Below are 15,019 nucleotides of genomic sequence, written 5' to 3'. Positions count from 1 at the left end.
ATTCAATTAGATCAAACATAATTATACAATTGTTGCCACCATCAGTTTCAAAACATTTTCTTTCTTCTTGAACTCTTTGATATCAGCTTCCTTTGATTCCCTCCCTCCCCCACCCTACCCCCAAGGAACCCTTATTATTATTATTATTGCCATATCTTATACCATCCCTTGTATCTGTTCACCTACAATTCTGTAATTCGTTCCACTTGAGTGGGGTTATAAACTCATCCTTGCTATCAGTTCCCCCTTCCCCTCCTTCTCCCTGCTATCTTCCCTTATCCTCAGGGAATCATTACTCCCCTTACTTTTTCTGAAGGGTTTATTTATCTTGGATTTCATGCATTGAACGATCTTAATTATACAAAAGAACATACACAGGTCTAACGAGATTAATGAGGTAAAACTAAGACCATCATAGTAAGAGGAGGAAATATTAAAGAACTAGAGGATAGTTATGTGTTTCATCAGTGCTATACTCCGCCCCGGATATATCATCCCTTCCATGTGGCTCTTCTGTGAGGGACTGGCTCCACTTTGTTTATGCTCCTTCACGTCAATTTGATTACTTGCTTTTGAACTTCTGATACCTATTCCCATTGACACCTCACGATCGCACAGGCTGGTGTGCTTCTTCCATGTAGGCTTTGTTGTTTCCCTGCTAGATGGCCGCTTGTTTACCTTCAAGCCTTGACAGAAAAAGACAACCTTTCCTGAGTCTGAGTCTTTGATATCGATCCCCCCTCCTCAATATCAGGCAGTGCTTCTAGTTTAAGACTGGAGAAGGACATCATGCTTGGTAGAGGGGCAGCAAAAAAAGAGGAAGGCCCTCAAGGAGATGGATTGACACAGTGGCTGCAACAGTGGCCTTGAGTACAAGGACAATTGTGGGGCTGGAGCAGGACCGACCAGGGAGTGCAGCCATCTGTTGGGCGTGAGGTTGCAATGGGTCGGCACTGACTCGATGGCATCTAACAACAGCAGCAGAGGGGGTTCAGTTTGTGAAACCTCGACTTTCGCAGTGTCTCTCATTCTTCCCGCAGCGACCTTGTGAGGTCGGCAAAACAAGGATAACAATAACTTCTATTTATTGTTTATATTATTTTTTATTATAATAAATAAAACTGCACCGTCACACAGAGAGCCTGATATCATTTGTTAAATAATAATCGTTGTTGCTGAATTCCAAGCCCTGTGCCAGTGACTCTGTTTTTGATTCTCTGATCAGCTCTTTCTCATCCCCCACGGGGAAGCAGAGGGGTTCAGAGGGATTCAATAATCCATCTAGTATTCCAGGTAGGAAGTGGCAGAATGGAACTTGGAAACTGCCTCTACCTGACCCTGGCATCAGAGATGATGTGACAGAGCAGGGACATTAAGGTGAAATGTGTGTAAATGCTTCATGTACTTGACTGTGAACCAAAAGATTGGAGGTGTGAGTCTACCTAGAGGCACCTCCAAATAAAGATCTGGAGATTTATGAAAAATAAACCACCAGATACCCCAGGGAGCACAGTTCTACTCTTCTACACCTGAGGTTGTCAGAATTAAGGCTGACTTGACAGCACCGGGTCACACATAGAGCTAAAGGCCACTTACGCAAGGATATACACTTCTCTCATGAGACCAGCCTTAGAAGCTCATGTCCCAAACTGAACTTCAGAAAGTTTTTCCTCCCGGACAAAATTCTTGATGAAACATCAAGAAAAATGCCCTAAACACACCCTCTGCCATCAAGTCGATTCAGATGTAGGGTTTTCTAAACTCTACATTTTTACTGGATCAGACAGCCGCATCTTTCTCTCATGGAGCTGCTGGTAGGTTTGAACTAAAACCTTAAGGCCAATATCGTCTCTCACTCTCCCCCACCCTCTTACTCTCTGCTTGATAGCTTACTCTGATATCCTCCTTCTATGATCTCAACCTCCCATCTTGCCCACCTTGGGCATCAGCATTCCATACCAAGACTCTTCTGCAAAGAATATCTGCAGGGCCCCTTTAGCTTGAACAGGTCCAAGAATGTGTGTAATCCATAATCAGGGTCCCCCAGCTAACCCTATATCCAAGAATCACTGAAAGGAACACATTACCTGACCCGCCTTCCTCCTGGCCCATTTCAGAAGCAAGAGATACATGAAGACAACATCCAAGGGAGCAGGATTCAACAACCAGGCCTCCATTTACAGATAGAAGTGGTTTAGAAGGTGGGAAGATGCAGAATCCTAAAGGTCTAAGGGTATAAAAGACCCAGCTAGCCCCAATTTAGGAAGTCCTCAGAATTTTGGCCATGAGACACAAAGCTTCTCCTTGTCTGCACAGACAATAAAATCCCCTCCTGTTTCTCTTGCATCTGGACTCACTTAAATTTTAATTGGCAAATAGAGCAAGACAAGGACTCATAAGTTGGGTGACAACATGACCACCAGCCTTGAGGTTAGTGGCCCAGTGCTTAGGATTCTTAAATTCTTGATAGGACCTGTAATTGAGCTTCTCGAAGCAGCAGCTGACCAGATTATATTCTGCAGACCCATTCCTTAGCCAGGGTGCAGTGGCAAGAAATCGCTGCCTATTGATCTTGTCATTGGTAATTAATGACAACCACAAATTAATAACTGCATGCACACAAATTGATTTTCAGAGGTGCAATAATTAGATTTAATGCTTGCCACATCATGTACTTATGTGTTTAATTATCAGCTTCATTATGAATTTTAATGAACTTTCAATGGTTCAAGATATTCACATCCCATTAGGTATGTGACTCCTTTCTCATTTGTGAATGGATTTTATTCTCTAGGATATTGGAGTTAACTTCTATAGATGATGAGAACTAATTTCTAGATCTTCTTTCTATTCCCTGTCCCACATAGACAGGTAAGATGCTTTGGCAAGCGGATGAGTTCTTTCTCTCAAGATGCTGGCCCAGGTTGACCAGAGGCGAGAAGGAAGAGGAAGAAACTGTCACCACCCTTATTTCTAGAGTTTTGCAGACACAGGTAAGTTTTCTTATCTATAAAGTGATGATCAGAGAGGGACAAGGGGGACGGGGTCCATCGTGTCTGAAATGTAATATCTCCAACCCCATATTCCTGTAGACCCCGATTACGACAGTCTCTAGAAACAAGGGTGTAAGAAGGAGGTAGACATCATTGCTCAGTGTTCCCTGGCTTTAAGTAGGGAAACTGCCTTGGGAAAAGACGTGTCTGCCAGTTCTGTTGTGGGTCCGGCTGCTTTTACAGCGGCAGAACTTAGGCTCGAGTTGGGGATTACTACCGCAGCATTCACTCGCAATTTGGAGCCTGGGCCACCGGGAAATTGCAGACAATTTGGATGAAAATGGTTGGAAAATTGCAGTGTTTAGGCTTCTCCACCGTCCCCTTCATTTTCCCCCCTTACTTTCTTTTTTATTTCTTTTTTGAAATTACTTTAGAAGAAAGACAACAGGCTAGACTAGATGTTTTTTTTTTCTTTTTCTTTTCCCACCCAGTCTGTGATGTATTTTGTAAACAAACATGTAAATGGATGCAGAATTTAACCACCCTTCAGGCAAAGTGGCTAAAAGACTAGAGGGAAAGAAAAAGACTCTACAGAAAGCCTGGATCAGCTGGAATGCTGGGGGAATAGTGCATCCTGGTTGAATGAATTTCTGAAGGGCTACAAGCTGATCAAAGCACTTCATCCTCTTGTAAAGTGGCCCAAAATGAGTCCACTTATTTGTCTTAGTATTTAATTAATTATCTCAAAATTTTAGTCCCTGCAGCATCTCCCCCAAAAGTTGTGGAAGTCACCTTATTCTATACTGATATGATAATTGGGAGATAACAATATCCAAAGTGTGGGAGATAAACTGTACAGACTATCAGGATTCCTGTATTCTATTCAATTTACCTATTTAATATTTATGTCTCCTCTATAGTTTGTAATTGATTTCTGGCATTTATTTAAATATCTACCTGAGGCCGTCTATTCTATTTTTGGACAGATCTTGTTATTCTACAATTTTCTACATTTATTGAGCCAAAATGCATTTCCCTATATTCAAGCAATCCCTGGGTCTAATTCTATCCCTTGGGTCAACACAGACTAAGCTGTTTCCCACTTGCACATGTCAGCACATCATGTAGATGGAGAAAGCCATCTTCTCTCTCGCTGGAGGAGCTCCCTCTGCTCTTGGAGAGCTGGGATGGAAGAGCTCAGACCGAGCAGCCAGCTTGTCTGTGCTGCTGCCCAACTTTATGTCTCACCAGTGCAGGTGTATGTGCTTAGGGAACCTACTTAGTCCCTCTTTTCCTCAAATTCTTAATTATGAGCTGGAGAATAACCCAATCACCTTGCTATAAGTAATAATTGATGTAATATACATAATAAGACTATTTATATGGTTTCTACTATTTTTAAAAATCATTTTATTGGTGGCTCGTACAACTCATTGCAATCCGTCCATCCATCCATTGTATCAAGCACATTTCTACATTTGTTGCCATCATTATTTTCAAAACATTTTCTTTCTACTTGAGCTCTTGGTACCAGCTTCTCATTCCACCCCTCCCTTCCCATACCCTCCCTCCCTCATGAACCCTTGATAATTTATAAATTATTATTATTTTTTCATGCCTTACACTGACTGATGTCTCCCTTCACCCAATTTTCTGTTGTCCATCTCCCTGGGAGGGGGTTATAGGTAGATCATTGTGATGTTTCCCCTATCTGCCCCCACCCTCCCCTTACCCTCCTGGTATTGCTACTCAATATTGGTCCTGAGGGGTTTATCTGTCCTGGGCTCCCTGTGTTTTCAGCTCTTATCTGTACTCATGTACATGTCTGGTCTAGCCAGATTTTTAAGGTAGAGTTGGGGTCATGATAGTGGTGGGGGAGGAAGCATTAAAAACTAGAGGAAAGTCGTATGTTTCATTGGTGCTATACTGCACCCAGACTAGCTCGTCTCCTTCCTGCCACCCTTCTGTAAGGAGATGTCCAGTTGCCTACAGATGCTCCTCATTCACAATGTGGTTTCTACTATTATGCTGCTCATTATGGTCTCTCTTTTTTGAATAAGATTCAGTTCATTGTCATTCTTTTTAAAGTTTAACATTCATACACACATACACTTTCACTGGAGAATTTATTACACGAGTACAATGAAAAACAAAATAAAACCAAAACAAATCAGTTGACGTCAAGTCAAATCTCACTTCTGACGTCTGCATGTGCTGCCCAGTGGGTTTGTGCTCTGGAAGGGACTTCAATGGCTATGACTTTCAGAAGCAGACTACCAGCCCTTTCTTTTGATGTGCCTCAGGGTGCCTTTGAACTGCCTGCCTAATGCTTAGCTGCTCGTACCCACAACTCTCTACTATAAAAAATGGAGTTCAGACACCAACCTCATGGGATTTATTTTATTCTAAGGGGGATATGGATAAACAAATGGGTGTGTTTTACCATAGTGATCATATGCACTAAAAAAAGAAGTTATGGAATGCTAGATATAAGGTCGTCTAATTGAGGGTAGAAAAGCAAAGCAGTGACTCAAAGGATAAGTAGAAACAAACCAGTTGAGCAAGAAGGGATTAGACAGGCTTACAAGCAGAGAGGAGAGCCTGAGGATGGAACTTAGATGTTTAAGACAATACGAGAATGTGCCTAGAGAGTGAAACGTTAGGGAACCAGAATGTAGGAAGAGATTGAAACATGGACAGGGCTCTCAGATCAGATAGACTTCATCGTCAGATATTTGACTCATAAAAACCGATCAGCAAAAGGAGAACAATGGTCTAATTTATATATTTAAAAGTGACTCCAATTGCTCCTGGAGAATAGATTCAAGACACAAACAAGAGGCAATCATAAGATTCTAAATGAGAAGTCATGATGGACTAGAATTATGATGGTGGAAATGTAGAAAAGCCAACTGATAGAGAGGAAATTTAGAAGAATGAAACATTTGGACTTGGTCATGGATTAGATGTGGAGTATGAAGACGTTATCTGAAGGAAGTCTGTTGTGGGGGGAAAAGAGACCCTAAGTTCAAATATGCTTTATAGAGATCCTTTGTTAAACAGGACAATGATAATGCAAAGAGAAAAAAATCCATGCAGATGAGGGAGAGTATCAGCATGAGATGATAATGGTGTCATTCACAGCCACATGGCTACTTACATGCAACATGGAAACACAGGAACTTATCACAGAGTTACTCCTGGCGGCAGAGCGATCCCTCCCTCTCTCAGGCAGGACTACAAAAGTGGGAAAGGTATCCTGACTGGCATACTTGCACTTATTGCAGATTAGAAGCATTTACAAGTTTGATTCAAGGCCTTCTGACCACCACAGTCATTACCATGTGGCCTTGGTACCCCAATCTCCATGAAGGGCATGGCCAGGCAAATATCTGAGAGCTAGACTACACCTCCCTGGACTGACCAAACAAGTCACAGAAAACACCCTCTAGATGAGGGCAAAGCTTTCACATGGCTGCTTAAGGATTAGAAAGAACTCAATAGAGGTTGAATCTTAAATCTAGATTTAAGGCTCCCACAGAAAACCATGGGCAGCCTTTTGCAAACCTAATTTTCAGAATTTAGGCTCTCATAGGGCTGCCTCCCATGGTATGGTGGGTTACATGCTGGGCTGCTAGCTGCAAGGTCAGCAATTGGAACCACCCGTTCCTCTGAGGGTGAAACATGAGTTTCTGCTCCCATAAAGATTTACACCCTCAGAAACCCAAGGAGGCAGTGCTGCCCTCCCCTACAAAGTCACTGTGAGTCAGAATCGGTGTGTTTGCTTCTGTTGGGTGCAGGTCTTCTGAGTGTCCCCGTGATGATTGACGGGGCGTGTTGAAAGGGATGCTTTGGAGGATGGGGTCAAAGAGCAGGCTCTTGAGTGAGAGATGCCTGAATGTGCAGCTTTCTGGAGAAAAAGGCTGGTGTATCGACGGTTGTTGGGGTGCTAGCAGTTGTAGAATCTTGTAGAGAGGGAGTGTAGAAAGATGAGGAAATTGGGGGCAGGAGTCCAGGAATGCTAACATGCAATGGTTGGATAGAAACTTCAGAGGCTGGAGTGTTGGACTAGAGGTTGAGAAGACTGTGCCTAGAAAGATAGAGAGAAAACAGGCATGTTTTGTACCATGGAAAGAGGGAGCGAGAGATCAACTGACTTGTTGAAAGACACTAAGAAGTCAAGTGCCGGGAAAATGGAAACATGTCCAGCAAATTTGGTGATCTGGAGATCGCCGGTGCCCTGTGGTGGCGGTGGTAGTGGGGTCAAGTTAGGTTTGAGTAGTTTGAAATGGGAATGGGAAGTGGGGGTGGAGACTTTTCTTTTTAAAGGTGTTTGGCTGTGAAGAGAAAGAAAGAGACGATAAAAGCTGGAAGATCCAGGGGTGTCCTATTACAGAGATTAATATATGTGTTTATATATATATATACATTGTTAATGAGAGATGGTAGAGAGTGTTCACATACTGATCAGATGAAAGTCAAAGGGTGAGGAGGTTGAAGACCCAGAAGAGAGAGGCAAGTAGTTGATGCTATCAAAGCTCCAGAGACGAGGAAGGGATGGATACTGAGCACACGGATGTGTCCGGTAGCACGGCTCCCTGTTCCTGGTCACAGCAGGAGACAGGACCAGATTGAGGCAGGCTTGCTGGTTTGTGGGTGCGGCAGGGCAAGAGTTCCTTGGGAATGATTTCTCTAGTCCCCTGTAGATTCTCTGACAACGGTGAGAAGGTAGTACAGAGAGCGGAGCACAGACGGGGGAGTACCGAGACAAGAGTGAGCTGCTCCTTCTTCTGCCTGATGCTGCCAGTATCTTTTCGCCTCCCAAGATTTTATTTGGAGTCACTAGGTGGTGCAAATGGTTAACACACTTGGCTGTTAACCCCAAGGATGGAAGTTTCCGGACACTGAGAGATGCCTTCAAAGGAAGGCTACTTTTGATACATCAGACACCGAAAACTGTACAAGGCACAGTTCTGCTTTGACACACATGGGATCGCCATGAATCATAATTCACTTGACCACATGTTTGTTTTCAAAAGCTTCTGTTAGTTCTGTAGAGCAGTGTTTCACTGTTGACTTCTGTTACGCTCACTGTCCTGAGTCCCCTCAGTTTTCTCCAGTCCTGTCCTGAATGGATATAATTGGCATTTCTGAATCAGGGCCATCTGTGCTTATGTGGGTGCATGTGTTTCTTAGAGTCTGTGCCTGAAAGCTAGTGGTTTGCTTACAGGAGGAATTCTAGAAACTAAAATTTAAAGACGCACAGCATACTGGTTTTGGCAGGACAGTCCTCATTGACCTGTGATGTAGGGAACTGTGACTGCTGCCCTTTGTACACCTGAAAGGATCCTGGTTTGTGTTATAAGTTATAAGGTCACTCAGCATTTTGAGGTTTGATCAAACCCCCCAAACAAACCTCACTGCCACCCAGTCGATACCAACTCAGCGTGACCCTATGGGACAGTGTGGAACAGTCTCCTTTGAGTTTCTGGGACTGTAAATTATATGGGAGTAGACTTTATTTCTCCCATGGAGAAGCTGCTGACTTTATAGTCAGCAGCCGAACCCATCACCCACTATGCCACTTAGGCTCCTGGGATGGAGTTAGGGGGTAGTAAATGTCAATTTCTACGGACTGAGCTTCCATTTGGCTATATCCTAAAACAAAATCTTCTTCTCTCATCTCCATTCCCAAAGGTGGGCCTCTGGGTCAGATTAGATGGTTATATATATCTCCTTCCCCTCTCCCCCCATCCTGACTTGAGTATATGCCCAGGGATAGGCACAGGTATGGCATATCCTTAAAGGACTGGGGAAAAACAGGTATGTATATTTACCACAAAGTGATGAATCCGGGGGCCCACATCAAGGAAGCAGTGCACTCTCTCTCCCTCAGAGTGAATTCCTGTCCCTCAGTGGGATCAGTGATTGATTGGACAGTGTTTCCTGATAATTAATGTGCTCTTGATACCCTTACTTTATTGATCTCTCTCTCTCTCTTTTTTGGACACCACACATCCGACAGCACTTTTGTACAACAAAGCAGCCAGAAGCATAATGTATTGATCTGTAAAAAGCCTTTTGAAACAGAGAAGTTTTTCTGGCTGGGTTCAAGAAACCTCAGCAGTTATGTCTGTCCCCAACTGCAGTCCACCCGGAGATGTTTTCAAAGAGGAGAAGGCGGACACCCCTGGTGATATGTCCTGCCAGGGCCCATTTCAGAACTGCCAGCTTCCCGGTGCTGTCCACGGCAGGTGCTGTGTGAGAGGCTGAGAAAGGAAGGCTGTGTTTGCTGAGGGGGACAGGAGTTGAATGAAGTTGAAATCTGTTTGTAACAGCAGGTACACAGGACATTTTTTAAAGCAAAATAAACAAGAGCCAGGAAAAAGGTGTGAATGGGTCAGGAGAGAAGCAGGGAGAGCCTGAACTGCCCGGGCCTGGCCACGGGGCAGCCAAAAGGGATGAGTGATGAGGCCGTGTGAAGGTAACCCAAGAGTCAGTCACTTAGCTGTAGTGCTCCATCAGAATAAGGCGCCGGCTGGCTTTCTGTTGAGCAAATATTTCTTGTATGCGAGTAACAAAGAGCTCAAGCCCTGATTTAGCTTGGGCAAAGCAGCAGCCAGAGCTTGGGAGGCCCACGCTCTCTTTCAAGTCCAGTACAACATTTCATCTCTTTGCGACTTGGCAGTGGTGCCACGGGGTGCGTCTTCTCAGATATGCTCTTTCAAAACCCAGGGGTTTTTCACATCCTCTGTGAGCCTGACAAGAACAAAGAGCTCATAGCCAGGCTGCTGTTTGCACCCCTGTGAGTGAAAGTGGTAGAAATCTGGCCACTGAGGCACTCTGAAGCCACCAAGGATTGGCCACTCTCCCATGACAGTTGGGGAGGGCATGTGGTCAGCAGAGTAGCATTTAGCCTGGAAGGTTCACCACAGCCCAGCCATCTCAAAAGCAGCATTTTGACGAGCAGAGTTGAGTTGGGAAAACATCAAGGTGACAGACGGCAGCGGCCACAATCTGTAGGAGCTACATTGTGGGACCAATTTGGGGGCACTACTGCTAGGAAGAGACGGGGACTGAAAATACTCTTGAAAGTATTTTCCAGGTCATTGTTGGGGTGGCAGGCATGAGGCACCTAGTCTAGCGCCACTACTTAATTACTGGGCAAACGTAGAAAAATTCCTCTTCCTCTGCAAGCCTCAGGTTCTTGTCTGTAAATTGGGAATTGTAATCTCTGTTCTTCCTCCTTGACAAGAGAGCTGTCCCTGAGCTCAGAGGACAGGTGGTGTTGTTGCTGTCTGTGCTTGAGTTGATTCGAACAGTGACCCTCAATTCTAACTCACAGTGACCATGAAAGGTAGAGCAGAACTGTACACCATGGGATTGTTACAGTTCCCATGTAACCTTCATGGGAATAGAACACAGGATCTTTTCTCCTGAGCAGCTCCTGGTGGGTTCAAGCCACTTACCTTTGAGTAACAGCCAAGCCTATAATGAACTGGGGCCATGTTCTTCATGTGATGCGAGCGGTCCAAACCCTTGAGGTGTGTGCTGGGGGTGGAGAGGAGGGTCTGTCAAGCATTTACTGCCATGTTGCCCAGGTGACACAGTTGGGGGCAGAATTGGAATTCCAAACCTGGCCTTCCACATGGTTATAAATCATTACCCTTTGCAACAAGGTGATGGTAGCAATTTTGCCTTTATTCCTTTGTTTAAGATTCCTGTGCCAAATATTTCAAAGCTCAGTAGGCGCAGTCACCTGCACATAGTAGGTACCAAGGTACCTGTGTGTGGGGTGGGGTGGGGGGATGGGACAACAATTTCTTAATTCGAAATTCCAAGGGTTAATTGTAGACTGGTCCTTCTTTGGTCTGATCCTCTCTGATTTTCTCTGTGGAGATCCTCTTCCCTCTCCAGCTGGTTGTAGGCCACTAGTGTTCCTCCTCACTCAGAAACAGAGGCTTGGATGGCAGACCCTGGGAGGAAGAAGGGCGGCAGGGTGGGGACAGACAGCCCTGTTGGTTTGCTTATGAACAGCTTCATTCTCCCTCCTAGAGCCCAACTCAGCCTCTCGTGTTCAGGACCCTGGACACCTCCCCGAGGAGCCCCATCTGATTAGCTGGGGGGGGGGGGGGGGGAAATAGTTCCAGCAAGTGGACTGAATGGGCAGCAACTCTGAGATGCAGCTGCTCATGCTTTGCTTCATTCCGCAAACAAAATGATAGTATAAACCAGGAGAGAGAAAATCCCTAAAAGGACTCACCATGGTGCTTTCCAGAGTCTCTGAGTGGGGGGATGTGACTTCATTTAACACCTGCTGCCATTTAACATTCTGCCACTACCTGCAGACTACCCTCAAAATGGGGGCTGCCATCACCCACCCACGTTTGCTGGAAAGGCAGCCAGGCCAAGAGGGAGGCGGGGTGGGGGATGAAATGGGCAGGCAACTGGCCAACTGTTCCCACTGGGGCACTTCCCCAGTCCCTGTGAACCCCAGGCTGCCCTGGGTCTGCCTTCCATAGTTGATCCACAGACAAGGTTTTCTGTGCTTCCTTGAGTTGCCTTCTGCATGTGGCTAAAAACAGCAGCCTCCCAGTGTTCCTCCAGTGAGATGCAGTCTGGATGGTTGTATTCGTAAAGCCTGGTTGGAGCTGGGCCAGATGGGGCGGGGTGTGCTCCAAGGGGGCAGTCAGCTGGTGGGGCTGAGCCATGTTCTGTGCTGAGAATAGCGGAGTGGGAGGAAGGTCAATGCAAGGGTGTGTGTGTGGTAGAAGGAGACAGGCAGTGCAAAGACCTCAGAAAGAGCAGGGGTGGGCGGTCAGGTCTACAGTAGTGGCAGAGCCGCAGGCATCTCAGGGGAGGGAGTAAATGGGATTTTCCAGGTGTGAGCCCTGGGGTCCTGGGATAGCTGTCTAGGGAGCATCTTTGTGGCTTTCATAGGCTTGAGGCTTCTGCTTACAAGCATTACAGACTAAAACAAAACAAAAGCCAACAAACCAATCATTCTGCACTGAATCAACAGCCCCAGCCTTGTTTGGGTCTCCTCTACTTTGGGCCTCACTCTCCAGTCTCTTCTGTGCTGTCTGACTCTCAGCTGAGACAGGATATGCCTTTGGGTCTGGACTTGATGATGACATATTGGTATCAGCCTAGAGGATTCCTGCCCTGGGCACAACTGTCCCTGCCTTAGGAGCTTTCTAGGGATTGGATTCCCCTCCCTCCTCCATGCCAGTACTGAGCGTGGTGCCTAGTTGACCTGGGTTTGAATCCAAGTTTAGTCCATTTTAGCTAGGCTGCCATGAGGCATGCCCCCTCTGTAAAATGGGCTGATGTTAGTAATCTAGTTATTGTGAAGATTGGATCAGATAAATATGGGGACGGTTAAGTGGTGCTAGCACATCTGGTTGCTGTGAGTCTGAAGTGGTTACTATGGGTCAGAATTGACTTGATGAGAGTTGTTTGTTTGCTTGATGCACCTGGGGTATCCCTGTGTGGTACCAAAGTGAACTCATCTAGTTTCTAACCCAAAGAGTAGAGGCTCTTTCTACACAGAGGCACCTTGGAAAAACTATCTAAAATCTACTGAAAATCCAGCCTGGGGTGGGAGGCAATGGGCACAGATCTACTCTGATGCACATGGGGCCACTGGGAGTGGGAACTGGCTCAAGGGCGGCTGGTAACTGGCAGCGCATCTGGAACCTCCCAAAACAGTAGCTATGAGGCGTGGTCAGAATCCAACCCATGTTTGCTGCATCTTAATCGCCAGTGAGAGGGTTGGGTTCGATAACCTATCAGGCATGCGTTCCAGCTCCGAGACTATAATGGGCAGTCAAGTCAGTGCTCTGCTCCCCACCGCCTCTGCTCCTTGTCTTCTGATGGGGTTCTCACCTCAAGTCTAGGCTCTGCCACTTAAGTTCAAAGCTGAGATGTGCCATTAAAGACCTGTGAGGGGAAAATCAACTGTTATCAAATTAGCTGAATTTCTCAAAGCCTGGCTAGCACACGAGGAATCAGATGCTAATTAATGAACAGCCAACTCAGGCCCACTGCTTATTTACATAAATATGCATTGTCAAACTGTAAGGTAAACAAAAGCAGGATAAAGTGCCTAGGAGCCAGATTCATGATGCCTGTGTTCCTCCTGAGCCTTTGCAATAGGGATTACAGTCTCCACGAATTTTTCCTTCTTCAAGAGGTTTTCTTCCCCTGCCCCCCTTCTCCCTTTGCCCTCCTCTGCCTCACTTTAGTTAGAATTCAGCTCCCTTTCTACTATGAGCTGAGAAGCCCAACAGGATGCACACCGAGGCAGGGCTGGCCCTCATGTAAGCAAGAGGTGTCCTCTTTACCACTCACACCTGGGTTTCTCACATCTGTTTCAGAGAGAGGGGAGATGCTCCCTCCAGCCCTCCCCATCTCCAATGAAGATATAAGAAGCATAGGGTCTATCTATAAAACTCATCTGATGGATGGTTTTAATACTTCCTAATTACAGCTAATTGGAGCTGTCAATCGTTTAAAACCCTGAAACTGATGCAGGGAGGTCAGGTGATTCAAACTTACCCAAATGTACAGAGGATAATTAGATTCACTGAAGTTAATAAGCATCAGGAGGGGAGCTCTCACTTTCCTGAGCATAAGGGAACCTCAGAAAGATGAAGTGGAGCCATCCCACCAACAGCTTTCTCCTGGGGAGGAAGTGAGAGTTGACAGCATCTAAACTCCTCAGTCCCTGAGACTCAGCGGTGGCAGCGCCAATGGTATTTGTCAGTTCATTTCAACAAATATTTATCAAGTGTCTGTGCTGGGCTCTGTAGGGGGCTCTGGGGAGACCAAGACACAAGTTCTGGTCTTGGAGGAGTTCTGTTTCATTAGGGATATACACATGACCAGAATGCTAACAGGAGCTCAGGGGATGCCTAGCAATCTGGATGGAGCTCACTTTTGTAGTCCCTACAGTATTTCTCCATTACTTTATTGGTACGAGGGTACAACTGAAGTGATTCTGCCTTCTGGGGCCCGAGTATTTTCTCATCTGTTCCATTTCTTCACTAACAGCATGAAGTTGGACAGGACTGCATTTGTAAACTTAACCAGCATGACTTATTCTATAACCTGTAAAATGAGGGCTGTGGTATCCTCCTCCCCAGCTCCCAATGGGAAGGGCTAGGAGAGAAGCTCAGCATGGATTCTAGAGAAATGAGTCTGGATCCTTGGGAAAGTGAGCAGTTTGGGTTAACCTGCCTGGCTGCTAACAGGGAGGTTAGAGGTTTGAGTGCAACCAGCAGCATCTCAGAATAATGGTGTGGCAATGTAATTTTGAAAAATTTAGTCATTGAAAACCATATGAGTACTGTTCTACTCTGAAACACATGGGGTCTCCATGAGTCGGACAACTAATTGATTCCACTGGGCCAGTTGGCAGGTTCATGTTTGCTGATGGGCTGTGTCCTCAGCTCCCTGAAGGGGTCTTGATGCCTCCAAATATCTATAAACTATCAACCTACAGTGCTGTCCACATTTTCACCTCCACTGGGACAAGGAATTGGTGTGAACATACATTGAATGCCTCCTCTACTAGAAAATTTATATCTGTTGTTGTTACCTTTATTTCTCTTAAAAACATACTCATATAGTTGGTACTAATGGACTCACCTTAGAGAGTCCAAGTGACTTTGAGATATAGGAAATAGAGAGCCCACAGGCAGAGTGAGGGAAAGAGTCGGGAAGCACTGGCTGCTGCAGGATATATGGAAGGGTAATCTCAACTGCCTGGGACAATCTCTTAAACCTGCAGGCATCAGTCTCCTAGGCTGATTCTAAACTCCAAGGTCATCAAACCCAACACTCTTTTTACTGACCTTTGCATGGGTACTTGTCCATGCCTAGGTAAGACCTAGCTGAAGAGAGAGCATGACAGGATTTATGATGGGACCTGAGAAATAGCACCAGTCCTGGGATTGGTCCATTCAGAACCTGGACTTGCAGACAGGCTTATAAGTACTCCACAGTTGATAAAACCCAGTGTG

Source organism: Echinops telfairi, unplaced genomic scaffold (genome assembly GCF_000313985.2).
Source record: "Echinops telfairi isolate 266 unplaced genomic scaffold, ASM31398v2 ScPeMD7_9;HRSCAF=40, whole genome shotgun sequence".
NCBI classification, from domain to species: Eukaryota; Metazoa; Chordata; class Mammalia; order Afrosoricida; family Tenrecidae; genus Echinops; species Echinops telfairi.
The sequence above is the reverse complement of the archived record's forward strand: the minus strand, read 5'-3'. Positions refer to the sequence as shown.